This window comes from Ambystoma mexicanum, chromosome 11 (genome assembly GCF_040938575.1).
Source record: "Ambystoma mexicanum isolate Mex_15411 chromosome 11, UKY_AmexF1_1, whole genome shotgun sequence".
NCBI lineage: Eukaryota > Metazoa > Chordata > Amphibia > Caudata > Ambystomatidae > Ambystoma > Ambystoma mexicanum.
In genome coordinates, this window is record NC_090934.1 from 951,065,470 (window position 1) to 951,088,961 (window position 23,492).

Below are 23,492 nucleotides of genomic sequence, written 5' to 3' on the forward strand. Positions count from 1 at the left end.
TGGTGCCAGAGGCTCGCCTGAGATTGAGATCCCTCCAATGGGCTCTCAGGACTCACTGGTCCCAATTCTCAGGCAGAATTTCAGACCACCTTCAAGTTCCGAGCAGAGTCGGACAGGACCCTGAATGGAGGATATTTTTTGGCAGCCATGGCTGGAGATAACAGTAGTGACGGACACCACACTCACGGTGTGGGGAGCCAATGCCAACGAGTTGACACTCGGCGCTTGTTGGTTTCGATCGGAGTCCAAACTATCATCAACCTTTTGAATCTGAGGGCAATCTGACTAGCGCTGAAGGCCTTTCTGCCCTCTGTACGGGGAAAAGAATGTCCTGATAATGATGGACAACACAGTGGCCATGTACTACCGCAACAGGAGAGGAGGTGTAGGGTCACTACCACTGTGCAGAGAAGCAATGCAGCTCTGGTTCTGGGCAATTCAAGAAGGAATCTCTCTATCGGCAGTTCACCTAGCCAGAGAGGAGAACACGGTGAGGATGCTCTGAGCAGGCAGAGTACAGAAACTAGCTCAGGAAGTCCTTCAAGAGATCTTCACCCTTTGGGGAACACCTCAAGTGAATCTGTTCGCAACCAGTGTCAACCGGAAGTGCAAACTGTTTTGCTCCAGGGAATTTCCCCCAAGAGGAGCTCTAGGTGACGCGTTCGTAGTGGACTGGGAGTTTCCACTCCTGTATGTGTTTCCTCCAGTGCCTGTCATTCCTCAGTGATTAGGAGGTTGAGAACTTTTGGGAAATCCATGATCCTAATTGCCCCGTATTGGGCCAGGAAGACGTGGTACCCGGACCTTCTGGACATGTCTATCTGCCCTCCAATACAAAGATAGGACCTTCTCTCACGAGAGGAGGGTTGGGTTCTCCATCCAGAGGTCAAGACTCTCAACCTTTACGCATGGTTTCTGAGAGGTTGAGATACAGGGATTGGGACCTCCCGGATGACGTAATAAAGATGTTGCTTTAGGCCAGAAGGCCAGCAACAAAATCTTTGTACTGCTGCTGTTGGATCAAGTTCAGCAGTTGGTGCAGGGATAAGAATGTGGACCCTTTTCTTTGTGATACACCTATGGTGCTTTCTTTTCTATTACATCTGGTGAATCTGGGGCTCCAGATTGGAACAATTAAAGGTTACCTGGCGGCGTTGTTTATTTTCAAGCGCTCTTCAGAAGAAGATTCATATTTTAAGATCCCTCTGATTGTTCAATGCCTAAAGGGTCTTACTAACGTATTCCCACCATCTTAACCTGGAGTTATTTCTAACATGCGTCTCTTTGGAGCCAATACGTACATGCCCATTAAGACTGTTAACTTTGAAAACTGTTTTACTAATAGCAATAACATCAGTACGCAGGGTAAGCAAGTTGCAGGCACTTTCCTGTATACCTCCTGTAAACCTCCACATACTGTTTTCTATAAAGAAAAGGTTGTTCTCACGTTAAGACCTTCTTTTCTACCTAGGGTAGTCTCCGACGTTTGCTTGTCGCAAAAGATCATTTTGCCAACTTTCTACCCACCTACTCATCCGGGAAAGGAGGTGGAAAGATTACATAGGCTGGACCCAAAAAGGACTTCCAGTTTTTATATCTCAAGAATGGCTAAAATATGTCAAAATTACCAATTATTCATTGGCTATACAGGCCCTAAATTGGGTTTACCTTTGACAAAACAGACCCTATCCATATGGATCATCCTCGCTATTGGGGAATGTTACAGGCTAGCGGGCAAACACCCGCCAGAAGGCTTCAGAGCACATTCCACAAGGGGCATGGCAACCTCTGCTGATCTTCAGAGAGGTGTTCCACTCAAAGACATTTGTGCAGCCGCCAATTGGTCGTCTGTTCACACGTTTGCGAAACATTATTGCCTGGATTCATCTTCCAGTCAAGAAGGACAATTTGGAACAATTAAGACAAAATATAATTCATACTCCCACCACCAAATATTACTGCTTTGGGAGTCTATCATAAGATGAGAAATAAGTGGGAGTACACAATCCAATAGAAGAACAAGTTACTTATCCCTGGTAACTTTCTTTCAACTGGATGTTCCTCCCACGTATTCCTTATCACCCCTCCCAGCCTACCCCGCTGTAGAATTTACGTGTCTTTACATTTTACGCTTTCTTGGAGCCTACGGTCTATGGTATGCCTGGTAATTCCTCTACAGGAGGGGGAAAACAGAACTGAAGCCAACAGGCACTGTGTGCGCTATTTATACTGATATGACGTTGACAGTGGAATGGAGGCCCTCGATGAACATCGCCTCGACGAGACTACGCATAGCGCCCCCCTGTTGAAAAAAGCTTCTGAAACAGCTAAAGCTAGAAGGATGATTATCATACGATGAGGAATACGTGGGAGAAACATCCAGTCGAAAGAACGTTACCTGGGGTAAGTAACTTATTCATCTATGTCACTGGTAATGCACTGTACCCTTCCTGTAACACCATTGCACGCGCACGAATACATCTGAAATGTCAACAAAATATGCTGCACACTCTGCTTCCACGTCTGCTGCTTTGTTGCCCCTACAGATGGGGCCCCCCTCATGTGGCCTGGCACTTCTCGTCCGCTATGTCTGCTGGGAGTTGAAGCACCTCAGAGTTTGCCCAATAGGGGCGCATGCTGCACTGGTGTGCTATCAGCACGTGGGAAGCCCCACCTCTGCCATTGTGACAAGTGTACTGTAGACGTCACATAGGCGGAGTCCGAATATGCTGTCACTTCTTGGTCCTTGCTCTGCTCTAAGCCAATATAAGAGCCACTAATTCTGCTGCCTGTGCTGAAAAATGTGACCGTAACCGCACGCTTGCTACTACTTCAGCTGTCCCGTCTGTCTTTACTTTCACTACTGCCATCCCAGTGTGTCTCTCTCCCATGGTCTGGTCTGTCGTCGAAGAACCGTCAATGTAAAGCCCTTCTCCCCCTCAAGTGGCTTTTTTCCCACTTTTTGTAGGTCGTCATACTGTGCCATGTATGTGTGACAATCGTGCATGTAGTCTCCCTCCTTTATTGGTTCAGCTACAAATGTTGCCGGGTTCACAGTCCTGCATCTCACTACCTTTATGGCTGAATTTGAGAGTATTACCTCGTACCCTGAAGCCCTCTGTGTGGTCAAAGTACTCTTGGGCTTTCGAGCATTGCAAAGAAGGCATGCTCCACAGAAAGTGTGGTGCTATACCCCATTGTGATACTCGCAGACTTCTCTACTGCAAATGCAGCAGCCAGTGCTTGCTCACAAGGCTAATGTCCCTTCATAACTGGATCTCATTTCCCTCTATAATGTGCCAATGGTTTGTGTCTTAAGGTAGTCTTCTGTGTGAGTACTGCAGTCATCACGACTCCGAGTGTGAGAACAAATACAATTTGTATTGATAATCTGGGATCCCTGAATATATTGAAGTGTATCCCTGTCTTCCCTCATTTTGCATGCCATAATCACGCTAATGTCCGAGGTATCTGGGTATTGTACCATTAGAGCGTGCCACATGACAGCTCAACAATTATTGAACGGCGAACCATGGTGTGCCGTGTTCTGTACTGTTACTCCGGGGGTAACCCGCTCTTTTCCATACTTCGTCTGCAACCACCTCGAGAATTGTTGAAAGCAAGCACTTCATGTCACCCACCACCAATGTTGTCCCTGCTGTCAGTCTCTCTAGATCATATATCCACTTGCCAGCCCCTGCAGTCAACGATGGTAACTTACATCTGAAGTTGTCTTTGCCCATCTGCTGCCATGGTATATATTGAGGTCGCCCTCCTCCCTTCTCTAATAGTGGACACTGTGTCAGTCTGATCCCTCCGATTTGTCTCCCCATGTCGTTGGTGGCAGTAAACGCACTTGTCATTTCTCCTCTCTTCCGCCACGGCAGATCTCCAAGTCTCTGCGCATATGGGGTGATATCGCCTGTGATGCGTGATATATCGTTAGTACACGGCCGCGTTTCCCCTACATCTTCCCTTAGTCCATCTATGTCCTTACTGTCTCCTCACACTGTCTCTATCTGGGCTTGTCCCTCGGAAGCAGTGAGAGGGTCTCTCCTCTTCGTCCTTCTCACTCCCTAATAAGTCATTGTTGGACCCCGTGCCCCATCGGTACTGTCAATGCCCTCCTGGAAGCCAAGCCACCTTAATACTGCGTCTCCTTGTTGTGTTTCTCCTGACTGACCACAGGGTCGGATTGGCCCATCTGCCACTTGGCCCGTAGCTGGGATGAAAGCATGGTTAGTCCCTGGGGACCGGTTTCTGCCCAGGCCGGTTTGAAGAAAAAAAAAAGGTTGAAAAAATAAAAAAACACCCGCAACGGCATAACTTATCAAAGCAAGGTAACACGTTACCTTGCTTTGATGATTGATTTGCATGCATGATATGTGCATCATAAATTATGATGCATGCATCATTCACATTCTGCTGCAGCATACTTTGCACCAGACCTGCAGATGAGCGTAACTTGTCTGCTGCTAAATCTCAGTTACCATTGTAATGGTATCCACTACAGAATAATTGCTCATTTCACTATAGCTGATATGATAGCTCAGTGGGTTGAGCGCTCGCTGCTGCAATGTGTGTGTGATCTGCAGGTTGCAGGTTCGAATCCCAGCAAAGCCATCTCAGCTTTTCATCCGTCCTAGGTCGATAAATGAGTACCAACACAGGTTGGGCGATATTGTGTGCATATTTGTTCTATAAAAAAGAGCTTAAGCGTAAGTGCTATACAATAACATATTATCATTTGGCCTTGGACGTCTGCTTGCATTCACAGTAATTTGACAATATGGATCTATACACACTGATATTAATGATACATATGGTGATCCATTCTTCTTTGAAATGTATATCACATTAGTGAAATCATAACCATATTTTTCGTAGTGTACTTCGTAACAATGCTATTTGAGGGGTGAAAGGTTGTGTTTCATTGCTTCCCGTGATGTCACTTTCGGGTGGGGTCAGATGACGAGGTGAGGGGTGGGCCACTTTTTTGAGGTGAGGGTGGGGCACTTTTTCTTGGGTGTCCGGGCCTATTTCTTGTCCCAGTCCGAGCCTGCAGACCTATACTTCTGCATTCCCCCCTCATTGAGGAATCAATCTCATTTCTGTCTATCCGTGGGATAGTCCTGCTGCTTTTCCCATTTCTGCCTCGTTCTCTCCTCCCTTGTGTCTCCTTTTTCTTGTCATCACTAAAATGTCCTAACCCCATCTTTACTTGTGCTGCCCTTAAAGAGCGTCCCTCCTCTTCTTTGCGTCATTGCTCCCTAAGGAGTCGTTCAACTTCTAACTTCCTCTTGGCCTTCTTTACTTTCACTTGCCTTTGCCTTTCTTCTTCTGGCTTTCTTTTTGCTGTCCTCAAGCTCTCTGTCTTCCCGCTTCCCATTCCTCTCGCTCTCATGCTTCAAACTTCTGTTTCTCTCTGCGCACCCTTTCATTCTTTTCCTTCTCTTCCCTTTCCCGTCTTTCTTCCTCCTCCATTATTTCTGCCCATTCTCTCACCTCTTCTGTGTCTTTGTTACTAGCAACATCCTGGTTCCCGCACCCAGCCTCTCCTGCAACCTTCCCATCCAATTTAAGCAATATCTGTCCCCCTACTCATTCATTTGGGACTATTGGCTCTTGCCCCGCAAATCTTCACCCTTTCCCTAGGTAATTTTCATTCACTCGCCTGGATCTCGCTGCGCTCCTTGCATTCGCCGCCTGCGCCCTGCGCTCCCTTAGTCGCCTGTTCAACCTCACTTTGCCCCTCCTTCTTACTATATGCTGGAGGTACAAATGTGGGATTAGTGCAGCCTGCCGCTGCTTTGATTCTCTTGCTGGGTATAATCCCTGGGTTCCCACTGCTGCCCCTTCGCTCTCTTTTTGAGGAGGAGGAGGAGAGAGAGCCATGAGCGATTCACTCTCTGCCTTGTGCTGGCTCAGCATCCATTGTCGCTGTGCCAGGTCTCCTTCCTCATCCTGAAACATCTTCCAGAACTCTAGTATGGCCTTCAGTTTGCTTACCTTTTTCCCCTTTTAAACTTTGTGTATGTACATGTGTCATTGTTGCGGCATGCATTTGGAAAAGCTTCCCTCTTTTGGCCAGGGCTTTGCAAATTTGCCCTCAGCGCCACAAGTCCATTCCGTGCTATATTTACAGATTTTGTCCTTATATTGCGGGAGGGACTTGCACATATGCTGTAGGGGTGTGTCCCTCATGATTTTACCTGAATACATTATATATCAATACTTACTTGACCTCAAATCGGAATTTAGACACATCCACCTTTTAAGATACTTAATTTCTTTGACCTCTATCATGTGACAAATACCTCTTATTAGCATTCAAACACCACATTAACCTCAGCCTCTCCGGCTCTTGACCAATACCATGGTTTGCGCTGTGCACTGCCCTTCTGCAGCTCTCAGCCCCAGAGGCTCAACTGACAACTCTGCTCATATGCTTCCCACGCTCCGCCCCAAAGGCGCGACCATAGTTTCAAAACTCTATTATAGCTTTCAGCCTAAAAGCTGCGCACCTTCTGTGCTCCTTAAGTCCCACACAGCAACCTCGTTGGGTATCTTCCTTCCCTGATGCAGGATCTAGTTGCCCTCGTGTACATGAAAAAGGAAAATGTCTTGTCACCCCTAAACGTGGTTCCTCTGCCGGGTGGGGTGTAATCAATAGATTTGAACACATAACAGTTAAAATCCCAAAAGATCGAATTACAAAATAATAATAATAATTTTGCATTTATATAGCGCTACAAACCTGGTATTCATTTATCAACCTTGGAAGGAGGAAAGGCTGAGTTTGGCCCTGCTGGGATTCGAACCTGCATTGGCATGCTCTGCACGGATGACAAATCGAGCGCTCTGCTCGCTGTGCTATCTGACCAGACATGCAGACAAGTGGGCTCCATGATTTTGTAATTCCATCTTTTGCTATACACTTTTAACATACATTCATCTGCCTATACCGTCGCCTTATAGATAAAACTTCTCTGCGAGACTTCACTAAGAGAAAACCTTCTGCAATACAAGCTAGCTTTGTCTGCTAAGCCCTATACACAGGTATGCCTTCATCCATGACCCGAGCTACAACGTTCAACCCACATCCAAAATCCATTGTTTACATATTTTCTATCATGCGTACCCTTAAGCCGATCATGTACGGTGGCTGCCCAAACTGATCACCTCAAGACCGAATGTTCCTTAACCAAGAACAAAAGTTACATAACAACGCTCCTTACTAAACCAAAACCCCAACACAACCAATGAGCGGAACGTTTGCCACATAGCTCAGTCTATACATATACTCAGTGATCCGCTGACGTCACTCGGACACCAACTCTCCCCCAACCTGCCACTCTGCCTTAATGGTCTGCTGGGCATCCCACAGAAAGCGGGCAGGAATTTCTCCAAGGCGGTTCCTGAGGACTTCTTCAGAGTGTGTACCTTCCATGTTACTCTTGACTTCCGTGGGTCACCCCACAGCCCTCCGTGGCATATGGCTGGACGAGATGGCCTCGCCGATCGAACGTAGTGAACCGTCCTCTCCTACCAGCTGTTAAGGACTTGCAGATGGGACCCCACATCATTCGTCCAGAATATTTGCAGAGACGCTTGGGCTCATCAAAGACTCCCCACCGCAAGAATGGAAGACTCTACCATGGGGCAAAGTATACTGTCTTTATTATGCAACACAGACGGGATCATATAGGACAAATAATTCTCCAGCATGCTCTCAGCTTCTGATCCTGTATCACACGTTTTTATGCACAAATGACATCAAAAAAATCTGGTCCACCCCAAAAAACAACAGGGTGTCCTCATTGGTCAGTTTGGGTTAACTATTTATACAACCACTATACGTCGGTCCGTCTATTGGTCCCTCATATCAGGTGGCTCTGCCTGAGACTACCCCAAAAGTTGAAAACTACACTCTTGCAGGGTTGCAGGAAGGCCATTGGCCCGTGCAACATTTAACACCACCTCACAAAAAGAGCTTCTGGATTAGTTAAAGCGGGTCCTCCCAAGCCTGGGACCCTTTCTGGTCACAGAGCTCAGTGTACATTTTCAAGGTGATGGGAAGGAATATGGAGGGCTGTGTGTTCCATATTGTTGCCACTTGTATGATCACCTAGCCTGGGAGACTGCCTGCAGGTTGCAGTTTTGGTGGGCAACACTTGTATCATTCCACTCTGTCTCGCTGGGAATAGCTTCTCTTCCCACCACGAGTAATTGTCCTGTTCTTCTGGGTTACGTGTGAGAGGACCGCAAACTGAAGCCCTTCTGTCTGCAATTATGAGGATTTTATTCTGAATTCTTGCAGGTGGCTTGCTGCCTTAGGAACCAGAAATGTTCCATCCACCCTTGTCCCTGGCTGTGAACACCAGCTCTGCGCCTCATGCTGCGGGGATCATCTCTCCCCTTCTGTGTATCTGACGCCTGTCTTTCCAACCTGATTGTCTTCAGTCACTCTATAGATTTAGTCACCCACTGAATGTGTCTTCATGGCTTCTTATAGTTAGTTGCAATAAAGCATATGCAAGCTAGGTCCACGTATATTCTGCATCTTGCTATTATGCTTTGGCGAAATAAAACAAAGGTTCTTAGCATTATGTAAATGTATTTGTCCTCTACCTACAGGAGTTATAAGCATGATTTTCATGTCTACATGCAATAAACTAGTGTATGTTTGTGTAGCTTCATGCACGGATGCATATTTGCTTCATGGCTAACACGGCTATGTCGTGATGTCTCTAATGACATCATCGTTACATGGAGTTATTATCATTCGATCTGATCTATTGATGAGACCTCTGACTCCTAGAAACCATCAACTGGATACGGTTTCGAATGGCTTTCCGAGAGAACATCTCTTGTCATATCTGTGATACTTTGGTGCCATCGGTGACTGTCCAAAGAGTGAGTTACATCTTTCATTCTTCATTCTGCGAGTCGACAGTTATAAGGACCATACCGCAAAACCCTCTCTTCATTATATAGGTGCACAGGTGAAAGCGGTCTCTTTCGTTGCTTCACCCCCCTGCTGCAGTTAACTTTGTCTCACCCACCACCCCCTAAAATAACTTCTATTGCAGGTTGTTAATGTGTTGTTTATGTATTGTCACAGACGATTCTTCGGACGATTGAGCATTGCCAAACCTAACCTCCCGACGGAGGTGACGATGACCACGAGTAAATGGCCCCCTCTTAGCATAGCCCCACGGGGCGGGAAGGTCTGATAAAGTGGTGCACCCCCCATTTAATTATCAGTGAGCATGACTTCGCTCCCCACAGTGGCAGCTGCCAATGTGTTTCAACCTGAGCGCGAGGCTCACGAAGGTTCGGGAGTGAGACCCTAAGATGTTTGATAAAGCGTGGATAAGAACAAAAAGAGAGCTGACTAGAAATGAATGAAATGATAAAAAGGATGAAGGGGGGTGCGGATGAAAGAAGACCATAACAAAAGGGGCTGCCGATCGCCTGCGTGATTACAATTAATATATGGTTTTTTAATTTAATGATGGTAATAATAAACTACGGCCTTATTTTGCCACAATAAGAACTGCTTGGTCTGGCCCAGTTCTTCATGCAAAGTAAGCCTCGGAGTGATTGTGGAGTATGTTTGAAGGGGGGGGTCAGTACCCAACTGCCTATGTTAAGTCATAATTAGAAAAATGGGACAACCATGGTATGCGTCTTCAGTGAAGTCGAAGAAGCTTCTTGTACAAGCCAAAATGCCAAAACGAGTGAAATGAAAATGTGGAAAATTCCAATAGCTAATCATAAAAATAACTCACACAAAAAAAAGTTGGATACTGAAATCTGAAAATAGATCTGTCAAGGGAGGAATCAATGCGTATTTAAAGGAAGTGTGATTGCCAATAACGGCTTTGAATAAAGCCTACAATCTTGGTGTATCGATAAGTGTCTGTTTAAAAATGGGCCACAGGGCGAGAGCTAGCTTTCCAAAGAAATAACGTACAGCCACAGTTTTCCATTGTTCAGTGCTTTGCGCCCTTCGCAAATGTTTTCTCCTGCGGGTTAAAGAAACACGCCTCGGCCTTTGTTGTGAAGATAGACAGTCCCGCCCGGGGACGAGGAGAGGGGGGCTCGCTGGGGTGCTGGAGAACAGAGCGAGACTTCACATGCCTGCTCCAGCTGTCGGTGTCAGACATGGCTGTTCTTTCAACCCTCCAGTAAACGTGGAGAAAATTACGGTGTGACCTACTTCTGGGGGATCCGAGTAAGCGCGGCTACAGCGCTACAGTCAAGTGTTTGCTTTCCTGTAAATAAATACGACGACGGACAACCCAAGTCAAACATCTGAAGCTGTTAGTTAATAAAAGACAGGAGGAAGCAGCGCAATCAAAGAATGCATAGACTTCTATGAAATGTGTTGATTGCTTTATTGTGACAGGCTTCATGTCACAAATATGCTAATGGCGCTTTTTGCCTCACAGCATACCAGCACTCTAGACCCCTGCTGTGTTGGTCGAGGAAGGGCGAAGGAGATTAGTGACTCGAAGTAGGAATATGCAAAACATGAAGTATTGACAACTAGTCAGCATTTCCGCTCCTCGCTGGCGACACCTACGGGAACACACTTCCTCTGAAGTCACTTCCTTAATGTAAGTTCCCTCCCTTTGACTTTAGACTTCAATAAACAATCCTGTGTGGCAAAGACAGAGGGTGTAACACGTTGGTGGGGAGTTCAGAGGGGGAGAAGTGCTGGGGGGTGGGGGCTATTGGGAGGAGGTAATTATCCACAATGGAGGAGCAAGACATCAACACCTCAGAACTTTAACCCTTAAGTGTGACAAGTGGGATGTCTCAGAGCTGCCTAGTTTGCACTTTGTGCATGTGTGAAATTGACAATTTTTACAATGTACTTATGTGTGACATTTCCATATTTTTGAGTGACACTTAAAGGGGCTTGTGCAGTAGCACCCTGATGTCAAAAGCCGAACAGAATGTTAGCAAAGTCAAAAGGCTCCAATAAAAATTGCATCCCAACGTAAAGCACTCAACACGGTCCCCACGCCCCCCTCTCCCTCTGCTCTGAACCCACACCCGGAAATACCCCTTTTTGCCTTCAGGGAAGTCACAGAGCCAGAAGTCTCCAACCTACTCAAAAACATCAAACCCTCAACATGCAAAGGTGACATCTGCCCGCCCACCATCATTAAAGAGTGCTCTGAAGCCCTCACCCCTATCATCAAAGCATTCATCAATGCCTCCTTCTCCTCAGGCACAGTACCCCAATGCCTAAAAGAGGCCTGGGTCCGCTCACTCTTAAAAAAACCATCCCTAGACCCAACCTCCCCTAGCAACTATCGCCCCATCACCACTGTCCCCTTCCTCCTCAAAATCCTAGATAAAGCCGCACACAGCCAAATACAGCAGTACCTTGAAACCTATGCCATCCTCGGCAAAAGGCAATCAGGGTTCCGCAAAGGACATGGAACTGAAACTGCCCTTCTAGATCTGAAAAATCAAATCACCAAAATAATGGACACAGGTAAACATGCTCTCCTCCTCTGCTCGATCTCTCCGCAGCATTCGACCTAGTCGACCATAACATCCTCACATCTCACCTCTCCAATGCAGCCCACTTCTCTCACAAAGCAACCACCTGGATCACCTCATTCCTTGAAGGCAGGGCCATGAAAGTCTACTTTGACCACGCCAACGCTCCCCCCACCACCATTAGTTGTGGAGTCCCACAAGGCTCCTGCACTGCACCGACCCTCTACAACCTCTTCACTAAACCTTTCTTTGACTTACTGGACGCTCTCGGCATAGCCTACACCAACTATGCCGATGACACTCAAGTCCTACTCCCACTTACTGGAGACTATGCCAAAGACACAGAAGCTCTCCTCAACATCTACTCCACAATCCAGACCTGGATGGTGATCAATGGTCTTTGCCTTAACTGTGACAAAACTGAGATCATCATCCTGGCACCCAGCGAAACCCTCTCCAGACTCAGCCAAGACTATTCACACATGACCATTGATAACATCAACATACCGGTCTCCACTGCCGTCAAGACCCTAGGAGTCTACTTGGACACCACACTCTCCATGTCAAGACAAGTCAGCGCCATCTCCTCTTCATCCGCATTGACCACCTAACTCAACCTTGCCATAAAACCCTACCTCACCACACCCAACTCCCTCGCCATCACTAGAGCAACCATAGGAGCCAAATTAGACTATTGCAACGCCCTCCTAGCCGGCACATCTGCAAAAAATCTAAAAAAGCTCCAAACAGTACAAAACAATGCGCTCCGCGCTGCCCTGCACATCCCGAAATCCGACCATATATCTCAGGCCCTTAGAGAGGCACACTGGCTCCCAGTCAAGGAAAGAATCAATTTCAAAATACTCACCCTCACTCACAAATGTATCAATCATACTGCTCCGTCATACTTATCAGAAACCATAAACAGGAAATCCTTGCTCCGTCCAACAAGAAGCCAATATGACAACCAACTTCAAGTGCCCACCATAAGAAGAGCCAAAGCTGGAGGCATTGGCTTCCCACACATAGCCCCCAAGCTCTGGAATGACCTCCCTATCTCTCTTAGAGCCGAACCATCCCTGCTATCCTTTCGTAAATCCCTCAAAACCAAGCTCTTTACCTAACCTGCGCTTCCACCCCCACCTCCACCCTTACCTAAGCTGTAGCGCAAACGTTCTGTTGTCTGAAATGTAACTAAATACAAATACAAATGTAACAAAGTAACACTACTGTATACATAATGCCTTGTATATAATACCTTATATGCATAGACTGTAAAGCAAAATGCATTGTACCATAATCAACCTTTCCTCTCTGTAACCAGACAATTGTCTTTTTGAACTGTAACAGCGCCACGATGCCCTCGGGCTGATTGCGCGCTTTAAAAATCGGAATAAATAAATAAATAAATAAAAGAGAGCAGCTGGTTTGCTGGGTTTATGGCAGTGGATGTCAGGGGTGCGGCACGTTGCAGATGAGGATTATGAAAGTTTACAAGAGTGTAGGCGCCCCAGTACCGGGAATAAACATGGTAAAAATAGCCTGTTCTATGGAACGTCTTGCACTCAGGAGGGTCTACAACCACATATAAATTCACTGCACTCTTCACAGAGGAGAAGAATCCTTTTGCATATGATTCTAATTGCACCCATAAGGGCAGTCAGCAAAATATGCTGGGCAATTATCCTCTGAACAAGAGTACCATCATGAATCCCCAGACATGTGTTTCGGCCTTGTTGGGGCTTATCAATGAGGTGAAACTGAGCCCCTCTAAGATACTGTCACGACTCGCTCCCTTCGCTCCCGTTCCCACCACTTGGGGGCATGATTTGGGGTTTATTCCCTACTGGACCTTTCCTCCGAACCTTATGCTACAGTGCTGTGATGAATTGGGAGCGGTAAATCCCTATTTTCCAAGCTACTTCCCTTGCGGATCCATTCCAGGTTTTTGGCAGCCAGCATGCTTCTTTAACCGAATGACTATGCTTCCCTGAATGCCTGGCCCACTGCTCCACCTCCACCCTTGCAGGACAAGGTTGGGTGGAGGATAGGCAACAGCTGTGGCTGCAGGTGCAGCAATCAGCACACCTGAGGCGTGTGCTCGTTAAGCAGCTTTAAAAGCCTCAGTCTTACTTCAGTCCAGCGCTGGTCATCGTTGCAGTGTTTCCTGTTGTGACTAGTCCCTTTTTTCCTTGATCTTAGCTTTTGTACCTAGTTCCTAGTTCCTGTTTTCTTGTTCCTCCGCCCTGAATTTCGGATTCATGCGCTAATTGATTTCTGCTCCCTTGATTCCCTTTTTTGTCTTCCTCTGTTTGCAGGCAGCATTTCTCAGTGCTTTCCCCTTTTAGATGCATCCCAGTTTGTCTGTGTTCTATATTTCTTTGACTTTTTGCTGCTGTAAACCCGTATGCCTTAGCCTTCCTCTTAGATTAGCTTCCTGTCTTTTCCTTGGAGGGGTAGGGAGAAGTTTGCCCTGGTTATTTCGTTTTTCCCTGCTCCTGATCCTTACTTTCTATTGGGATCCATTCCATGTTTTTCATTGCACTTCTGCATTTATTTCCCATTTGATTATTAGGTGTGGTGTGCGGTTGTAGCTAGCTCCTGTGTGAATGCTTATGTTTTCCTCACTAATTTGTAATCACTATTCCAACTTAGGTATTTAGTTTTCCTCCCATTGCTGTTATAGCCTTTCTGGGTCCCAGTTTCATCAACAGGATTCGTGGGCTAGCTGACATTCAAGAGGTTTATCTCGTCCTCGTGAGTACTGTTCTTTAGTTCCCTTATTTAATACCATCAAGAGTGTTAGTTCACAGATCCTGCCATTGCTTGCCCTCCACGTGGGTTTAGCGCTGTCAGTACCTGTAGCAGCAATTGGGGGTAAGGCGCTTGCCGACTTTCCTCGCGGTCAGGTGCTTACCCCACATCCCTTTTCATATATTGGTTTTGTTGTCACACTCTATTTGCACTCCTGGGTTCTAGCATACATGAGTCGTTGTTCCTGTGTGCACGTAGTTTAATTTGAAGCTATTCACTGTGTGATTTAGTGCACATTTCCCTTGCCATATTCGCTGCCTTTGTACTCGCCTGACTAATCCTGACAGATACAGCGAGCAAGGGGTCCACGTCTAGATTACCTTTAGATTACCAACACTACCAACAACCTTACACACTCAGAAGGGATGTAAGGTACAGGCATAGCTCGCAAGTAAATCAAACCAAAACTAGATCACAGTAAAGACAAACGGGGATAAAAAAGCTGGCCGAACACAGAGATGTAAACACAAAAGTAGCTAACTAAGCATAAGAACAGAGAGATGGAACAGCCTTTTGACGCTGAAACTTAATCACTGAACGGAAACTACCTTCTCTGAAGGAGACACAATAGGAATATGCATCTCTCCTAACAACAAGTATACTAAGTGTTAGGGAGAATTCTCATTCTATGGCTAATTTCCCTTACGTAGTGAGTCCCTCAGCAGCTTTGCTGGATTTCTGGGGTTTATTTTTTCCACTTGGTAAGAGTGTGCACCATTTCCCCCCCTCTTACAGTGTACAGTGTATTTTTATGTGTATTGTACTTTTTGTGCTCATGGGCTATGGAGTCTCACCAACTCCCTAGGCATCATCTTTTTATTTGTGTGTTACACAGCACCTTCAGTGCAGCGACACAGGGTTGTCTTTTAGACTTCCCAATGACTCCATTTTTCTGGGGCTGACTACTGTCCCCCAGAAACATGTAACGTTGCCATTAACTTTATATAGTCACATTTACCACAGATCCAGTACACCCCATCTTACATGGAATATTGGAAAGGGTTAACTACTTTCCCTTTTATCTGTACCTCTTGGAGCATTGTTTCGCTCCCTTAACATTAAGGCTTGGCTAGTGGCAGTGGTATCTACCCTAACTTTTCTACCGCGGTTATATTATATAACGTGGTAATGTTTTAGGCCAATATAGTAGCCTCGAACATGAAACCCGCTTGACCATATTGGTTTTAATTTGGCTCCGGTTGGGTTTCGTCGCCATTTCTTCTGGTTAAAATCTTTCTTGTGTTTTACTTTGCGCGGCAAACCAGGTTTGCCTTCTTTGTTCACCGTCATTTGGCGGGCTTCTCCCAAGAAGCCCTCCTTCTGGCGCCTAGGTGTCTAGGTGGGCTGAATGTGAGGGAGGGGTGTAGTCACCCACTGCACAGGGTCTCCTTGGAGACCCAAGGCGCACTTTGTATCCATTAGCTGAAGTGGTTGTCCGGGCTGGACAACCTCCCTGTTGTGTGATTTACAGCTAGGCTGTGTGAATGGGGGATTTTGGCATAAAAGGCAGGTCTCTTGGGCTGGAAGTCAGAGTCGCCGCTGGAACTGCAAAGAACCAAACAGAAGCAGAGAAGAAGACGGCTGCTGCAACTCCGAGTCCCGGTGAAGCCCTGCTGCAGTCCTGAGCTATCTACCCTTCAACGACAAGAGAAGATCCAGCCGGAGTCTTCTTCCCTTGAGCCTGGTGGGACCAACCAGCTCACCCTTCTTCAGCCAGAGAATCCTCTTCTGGGTCGAAATCGCTGCACAGTGCTGTAGTGGTCCGGATAGCCATCAGAAGAGCCCTCTCCTAATTTAAAGGAGCGCACCTTTTATTCATCATTGCTTTGCTGCTTCTGGCTTCATCCCTGGGTAGTGCAGATCGCTCCAGACGTCCTCCTTCTTTTCCCCATGACTGAAGCTTCAAGGAACCGTGAGCCTGCAGGAACTACCAGGAACAACTGCCATGGGACTATCTTTCTCCAGCGGAATAAGGTACTGTGTCCATTTGGTCGTTCTCGCCGTCCGACCTTAAGGAATCGGGGTGAACCCTTTTCCTCCACGAAGGCTTGTCCTTTCTTTCTCCCTTCTTATAACTTTTGCTTCCCTTTGACAATATCTAAGTACTCCTGGCAACGTAAATCTCGAACTGTTCGTACCGTGTGATCCTCGACAACAGAGCATCTGTTCCATTTGACACTGGCACAGGCCTATTGACTTTTATCTGCATCTTTCGACGAGTCCTGTGATTATATTGCCTTGACAAAAGTATTGCCTATGATTTTATTCACTTTTCCCTTGTTTTAATTCTGTGAGCTAAGTGTGTTTGACTCCAGATGCATTTCTTCCCACGGGTACGCCTTTCGTTCACAACACCGGTCCGTCAAATCCTAAAGTACTTACCTTGAATTTGCTTGAACACGTGGGATTGGTTGTGTGCAGTGTATTTACAGTGTGGTTTTGATTTAATAGAAGTGAAGTGTTTTGTGAACAGATGGTTTAAAAAATAAATGTACTTATATTTTTTACCTGAAACCTTATTTTATTTTATTTATTTTATTATTTATAGCGCACCAAACCCGAGGGTAACCGGGCGCGTTGCCTTGAGTCAGTGTTTGCTTGAGTCACAGTAATTGTAGTCCTTTGTGTAATCTCTACTACTGCTCATTTGCTCTTGAGATAGGTCTGGCTGCTCAGCCACTGCTACCACTTTTTCTGTGTAGTACAGGCTTGTACCAAAGGTGAAATTGTACTACCACGTGTAGTCTTAATATTGTGTAGTGGTCCCTAAGGGCACTGCCCAGGATTCTGCCTAACACTGGTGTACAGCGGTGGGATTTACACTTAGAGTGCTGCTATTACCTTGGGTCAACTAACCACAAGGCCAAACACCACAAAAATCTATTAACTGCAAAATCATGTCAAATATGGAAAACTACAGTGAGGAGAGTATCTTAAACTACACTGCTGAGGTTTTGACAACCATGTGTAGGGAGGGGAGCCTTTCTGGTAAAGGAAAACAGTCTGAACTGGTTGCTAAGTTATTGGGAAAACAAAGTCTGGCGAGTGGGTCAGAAGGGCCTACCCCTTCAGCAAATGTGGATACTGATGTTTCTGATTCTGAGAGTGTTGGTCTAGAAGAAGTAGAAACATCTTTGTTAGGAGTCCTTACCAATCCCTTGCCTGCTCAGAAACCTCAACCTCTGCCCACAAGGACCACAACAGGTCCTATACTCACCCCTGAGGCTATTGCACTTGAGAAAACGAGACTTGAATTAGAAGTGAAACATATTGAGGCACAAACTGCCATGAAACATCAAGAATTAAGGCTCAGAGAAATGGAGATGGCTCATGCTTTAGAGATGAAGAAATTGTCTGTAAAAAATGCTTTTCTCGCAGGATCTTCTAGGTTTTCCAGCCCTAAGAGACCCCGTATGCCAAAGGAAATGATTGGTATGTATGAGACTAAACTTGATGCTTTGGATTGGTTAGCAATGTTTGAGTATAACCATGGGATTCAAGGTATCTCAGGGAATCAGTTGATTCCTTGGCTTTTCTCTAGGCTTCCCCCTGTTGCAAGTGATGCTGTAATGGAGTTGGGGGAGGGGGATAAGCAGGATTATGAGTGTGTGAAGCTAGCTCTGATAGCTGGATTTGGGAAGACCCCTTCCCAGTACCTTAAGAGGTTTAGGACCCTCAAAAAGCATGATGGTACCCCTTGGGCTACCTGGCTGTGTGACTGTTTGAAAAACCTAGATGGTTGGGTTAAGGGTTACAAAGTAAACACTTATGAAGGTTTGAGGAATCTTGTTATGTTGTTATGTTGGAGTCAATTTATGATGCCTGCTCTCCTGAGCTTAGACAGCACTTGGCTGATTCGAAGGAGATAGATCCTAAGAAGTTAGCTAAGGCTGCTGACTTGTGGGCTGCCAACAGGGCTACCCACAAGGATTCTGGGGCAACTCAGAAGAAGGATGAGGGAAAGCAGCCAAAGAAAGATAACAAGGAGAATTCCAATAATTCCAATCCAAAAGATGGCCCCAAACAGAACCAGGGTAATCCACAAGGGAAACCGAATCAGGCTAGTGTACCATCTGGTGCTAAACCAGGTGGAGGTCAGAGAAAGCCTCCATTCAATAGGACATTTGGTAAATCTTTTGTTTGTGAAGCTACTGACCATGTGAAAGGGGATCCCAGATGTAAGGGTAAACCTTCAGGGGTCCACACTGTCTCCTTAGCCTTCTCCCAGGTGGAAGAAGTACCTATGCCAAGTGGAAACTTTCCGTTACTGGCTGATGAACGCATGAGAGTCCCAGCTAGTGTTTCTTTATTGTCCTTGGGTCTTTGGGAACAACAGAATTTAGATGTTTATAACTCAATCCAGATACATTTTTTATTTTTTTATTTTATTAGCTCTTTGGTTTACACGAAGAAAACCTTTGGCTATTTTTTACAAAACAAGCGAAAAAGCAAAAAACAACATAAAGCAACAAGAAATCTCAACTACACAAAACCCAACCAACCATTGATTCAATCAATGATCAAAAAAATTAAATAATGTTTTAAAAGACAGGACTAAATGACTGGAGAAGGAAGAATAAACCAAAAAAAATAAATAAAAATAAAACAACAGGAATAGCATTTTAGAAGCTACAATTCTTAAAGTATGCTAAAAATATTAATAAAGCTTTGTATAAGTGCCAGTCTTATTTTTTTCTCTTTCTATTCTTCTGCGTTGCTTAATGCTTAAAACTGGGAAAGTGTGCTAGCTTTCAAATCCTTAACACTGTTCCGTGATTTAACTGTTCTTCCTCGATTTTCTCAAAGATAAGCAAGATACATTTTATGACCGCAAGATTATTTGAGATATTATCTCCTTCCAGCAGGTATGACCACGAGAGATCAATATCCTTGAAACTATATTCTTGCCAGTTGTGGCCTAAGTAGATCTGTCGTTCACCTCTCACAGTCGGGCATTCCAACAACAAATCTTTCAATGATTCCGTTGTTGTTAAGTTTTTGCACAATCTACAGTCCTTTAGGTCTTCTCTATCTCTCTTTCTGTAGTGATTGGTTCTACTTGGCCAGAGGTTCAGGCGTAACTGTAAGAAACCCTGTCTCAAAAACCAATTGGGAAAAAGAGTTAGGTATTTTGGTAGCATATTCAGTTTTCGCGGGACTGCCCAGAATTCTTTGTAGCCTTGATATTTATTGAGCTTTTCCAGTGTATCAATCCAGTCTCTAGTATACATTTTTTTTCACTTGGTCTGGGTTGTTTAATAGGGACTCTTCCGTTTCATTCAGGTTAAAAAGGATTATTTGGCATGTTTTGGCCCATTCAGCTAATATCGGTTCCAACCTCTCTGCCATTGCTTTCTTTATGGCAGCAAAACCCCCCTTTGTTGCTGGTTCCAGGCATTTTCTGAAGAAAGACATTATCTTCCACTCTACAATGACTTTCAGAGAAGACAGTGCCAGCTCTCTTCGAATTAATTGAATTGGGAAAGATTTTGGCAATCCCAAAATAGTTCTCCAGAATTTGCCTTCTAGACATGACCATAATTTGATGTCCAAGAGAAACGAGGTTTGTGATCCATAGGTAAGGAATGCCACTACCTTTGCTCGATAGAAGTCTATTATAGGTTTCATGGAAAATCGACAGAATCGTGCCAATAGGATCTTAGCTTGTCCTATTAGGTTTCTAAGTTTATTTCTTAGATCTTGACATCTCTGGGCTTCATTTCTGTCGGTGTTAATACAGACCCCCAGATACGTAATGGCTGTCACTTCCATTATCTTTTTGTTGGATAAATACCATTGAGGCAGGTTTGTCTTTTTCTTCTTTTTGGTATAGGCGAAAGTCAAAATCCTGGATTTTTCCGGATTGATGGTCATTTTGTTTTTGACCTCATATGCCTCTAAAGCTTTTAGTTGATGTTGAAGAGCTTTTGGGGTCTGATCGATTAGAACTATGTCGTCCGCGTAGATTAGTCTTCCAATTGCTATGTTGGCAAGTTTTGCTGGAAAAATTCTTACGTCTGCGAAGGCTTCTTCCATATCTGAGGAGTATAGGTTGTATAGTTCTGGGGCCAAGGGGCAGCCTTGTTTCAGCCCAATGGTCGTGGGAATTGTATCAGATAGGAGGCCAGCTTTATTTAGTTTCACTTTGATCGAAGTGCCGGAGTGTAATTCCTTTATGTTATAGAGTAGGATTTCCGGACAATTCCATTTTTTTAATTTCCTCCACATCCTCTCTCTATCAACTGCATCAAAATCCTTTGATAGGTCAACAAAAGCTATGTAGAATTTCACCTCTTTGTTCATCAGGGTTCGAGCTTTTAATAGATGTAGGTGAAGATGTTTAATGGGGTACCTTGTCCCTTTACGAACCCTGATTGCCATTCGTCCTTATGGCCTGTTTGCGTTGCCCATTTGGTCAAAGATCTTAATAGGATAGAGGCAAAGATTTTTCCTTCCACGTCCAGAAGGGCGATTGGCCTATAGATTTCTGGGACTGTTCTTAAGCCCTTTTTTGAAAATTGGCACCACAATGCTCGTTTTCCATGAATTAGGTAATTTCCCTGAACACAAAATGTATTTAAACAGTTGGTGTAGGATTTTAGCCCATTCAGCTGGGTCTTTTTTCAAACCTTCATTCATCAGACCGCCTGGCCCCGGTGCTCTTAAATTCTTTAGTTTTTTAATCATATCTTCTAGTGTCTCACTGTCTATGTTCAGCAAACTTTCGTCCATTTTTATTGGGATCCGTTCGTTTGTAGGAGGTTTTGAAGTTGGCTGTCTTTGTTTATGATGTGCTTGCCATTGTTTCTCTGTGACTGGATTTGTTGTTAAGGCGTCTTGAAGCGTCTCCTTATTATTTATCAAGGCCCACGTCTCTGCGGTGTTTCTCTTGCATATCGTTCTTAACATGGCCTGGGAGTCGTGGTTTAGCATTGATTTTTTATGCATCTTTATCCAGTTACTGAAAATTTGTTTTATTTCTCGTATTTTATCAATTTTGTTTGCCTCCTTCAAATATTTCAGTTGTTTTAGCTGTTTCCTCATAATTCTTTTCTTATCAACCACGGCTTGATCGTATATATGTCGATGTGACATTATTGGTTTGGTAATTCCAGACTTGATAGTAGTATGGAAACATTTTAACAGTGGAACGTAATCGATGACTTGCAGGGGTATCTGCGAATGTAGTTCGTTTATCATGGTTGTCAAGTTACCGTTCAGCGTTGGTAGTTTCGCTGAATTCATTTTCATTCGAGTTCTCCCTGAGTTGATTTCTATCTTGAATGGATATATTTCCTTTACCTTTTTCGGGAGAAAGCTTAAACATGTAAGTTTAATTGCGTTGTGATCACTTGCCTTAGTGGGTTTCACCTCTAGTTTTTGAATGAACGCTGACATGTTAGATGAAATTGTCACATAGTCTAGAATGGCTTTTGATTTCTGACCTCGCCACGTCGGTTTCCCCGAAATATCCCCTGGCGTGACTCAGTTTAGGATTGTGCAGTCTCTGGATTGAAGAGTGAACCTCCAGTTGACGCCTCTTTTGTGTTTCGTTGTGGTCATTTTCGGTACACCTTCGAGTATATTGTTGTTTTCGTCAAGACAGGTGCAATTAAGATCACCCACCAAGATTATCCAAGGGTCGTGCCATATAGCTTTCAGATCGTCGATTGCAGCTGCTACATCCCTTGGAAGTGATTTGTTCGCTTTTACACCTGGCACCCAATATATATTCATCAGCACAACGTGCTGCGAGTATTGGTCGTCTAGGGGCGCCGGTGTTTCCAGGACTAGGACTTAAATATAAGGAGACAAGTTCCAAGAATGGATCACGTTCCAATTTAGGTCCTTTTTTATCGCTATCAGCAAACACGCCATTGGTCTTCCTTTTTTACCTTTCCTTGCAGGTTTTATGTTTACTGAATAGCCTTCGATCAGGGGAATTTCTCTCAACCACATTTCCTGCAAGCATAATACATCTGGCGTGTCTTTTTCAAATTCATTTTTTGTTAGAAGGTGGTTGAATCCCCTTGTATTCCAAGAAATGAGGGTCCAAGTCTCCTTTTGTATTTCTTTCCGGCCCTATAGGGTCTTCATTTTTCCTGCTGCTAAGTTAGCCAACCAAACCCATCTCTCCTGTTCTCCATCTTGATGTTGGGTTACCTGAGATTGTTTCATGGCTTTTTTATGCGTGTCGGATGCCTCTTGAAATCGGTCTTTCTTTGAAATAGTTTCTTGATCAAGTACGTCTGGTTCCACTTCTTTATTGTTTTTTCAGTTATCTTGAACCCCATCTTCCATATGGTCCTCTCTTCAGATAGTAATAGCTGATGAATCACCTGAGAGCAAGTTGAAACCCGTATTCTGTCCATATGCGTTTTATCAGGAAATTCTATCAGGGTTATGTCGCTAGAGCTGATTAATCTCAATGTTGGTATATGGTGGAACAACCTTAGGACATTAGCCCGGTTTAGGATAAGACCATCATTTATGTGTACTAGTCTTTCCAAAAGGAGACCTCTACCCTTTTTTTCCGGGTTTAGCCTACGTTTGGGTAATCTCAAGGGACTAATTCAGGAATTTTCGTTTCCCCTACTATACTATATTTCTTCTGTGGTATATTCCTTAATCTCCAAGAAAGGTAGGGAGCTGTTTTTATTTTGACTTTCCAGGTTCATTGTTGGAATTTTAACTGAGGTATTTGCATCTCCAGTCGTCATTGTCTTTAATTTTTTCTTATTTGCAATTTTGGGCTTGATTGTTTTACTTTCCTTTTTTGTTGTTTCTGGTTTATTTGAATTTTCCCCAATCGTCCCGTTTTCGTCCAGCGATGTTTTTGATTTAGCTTGTATTTGTAGTTCCGTCTGTACTTGTTCCTCACTTACTTGTTCGATGTCCTCTTCTTCTGAGTCGCTAGAGGTTGAGTCATTTTCGTCCGAGATGGAATATGTGGACATGCCAATTAGCTCCTGTTCAAAATCTTCCGTTTCTACTGCTTCTTTATTCTTTTGACTCATATTTATCTGCATATTAACCTCTTTCTGACTGCAAGTATTTTGATTAACTACAACTGACGTTGCTTCCTTTGGCATGGTCAAGCATTTAAAAAATGATTTACTGTTGTTTGATTTACATGACCTCTGCGGAGGTTGTTT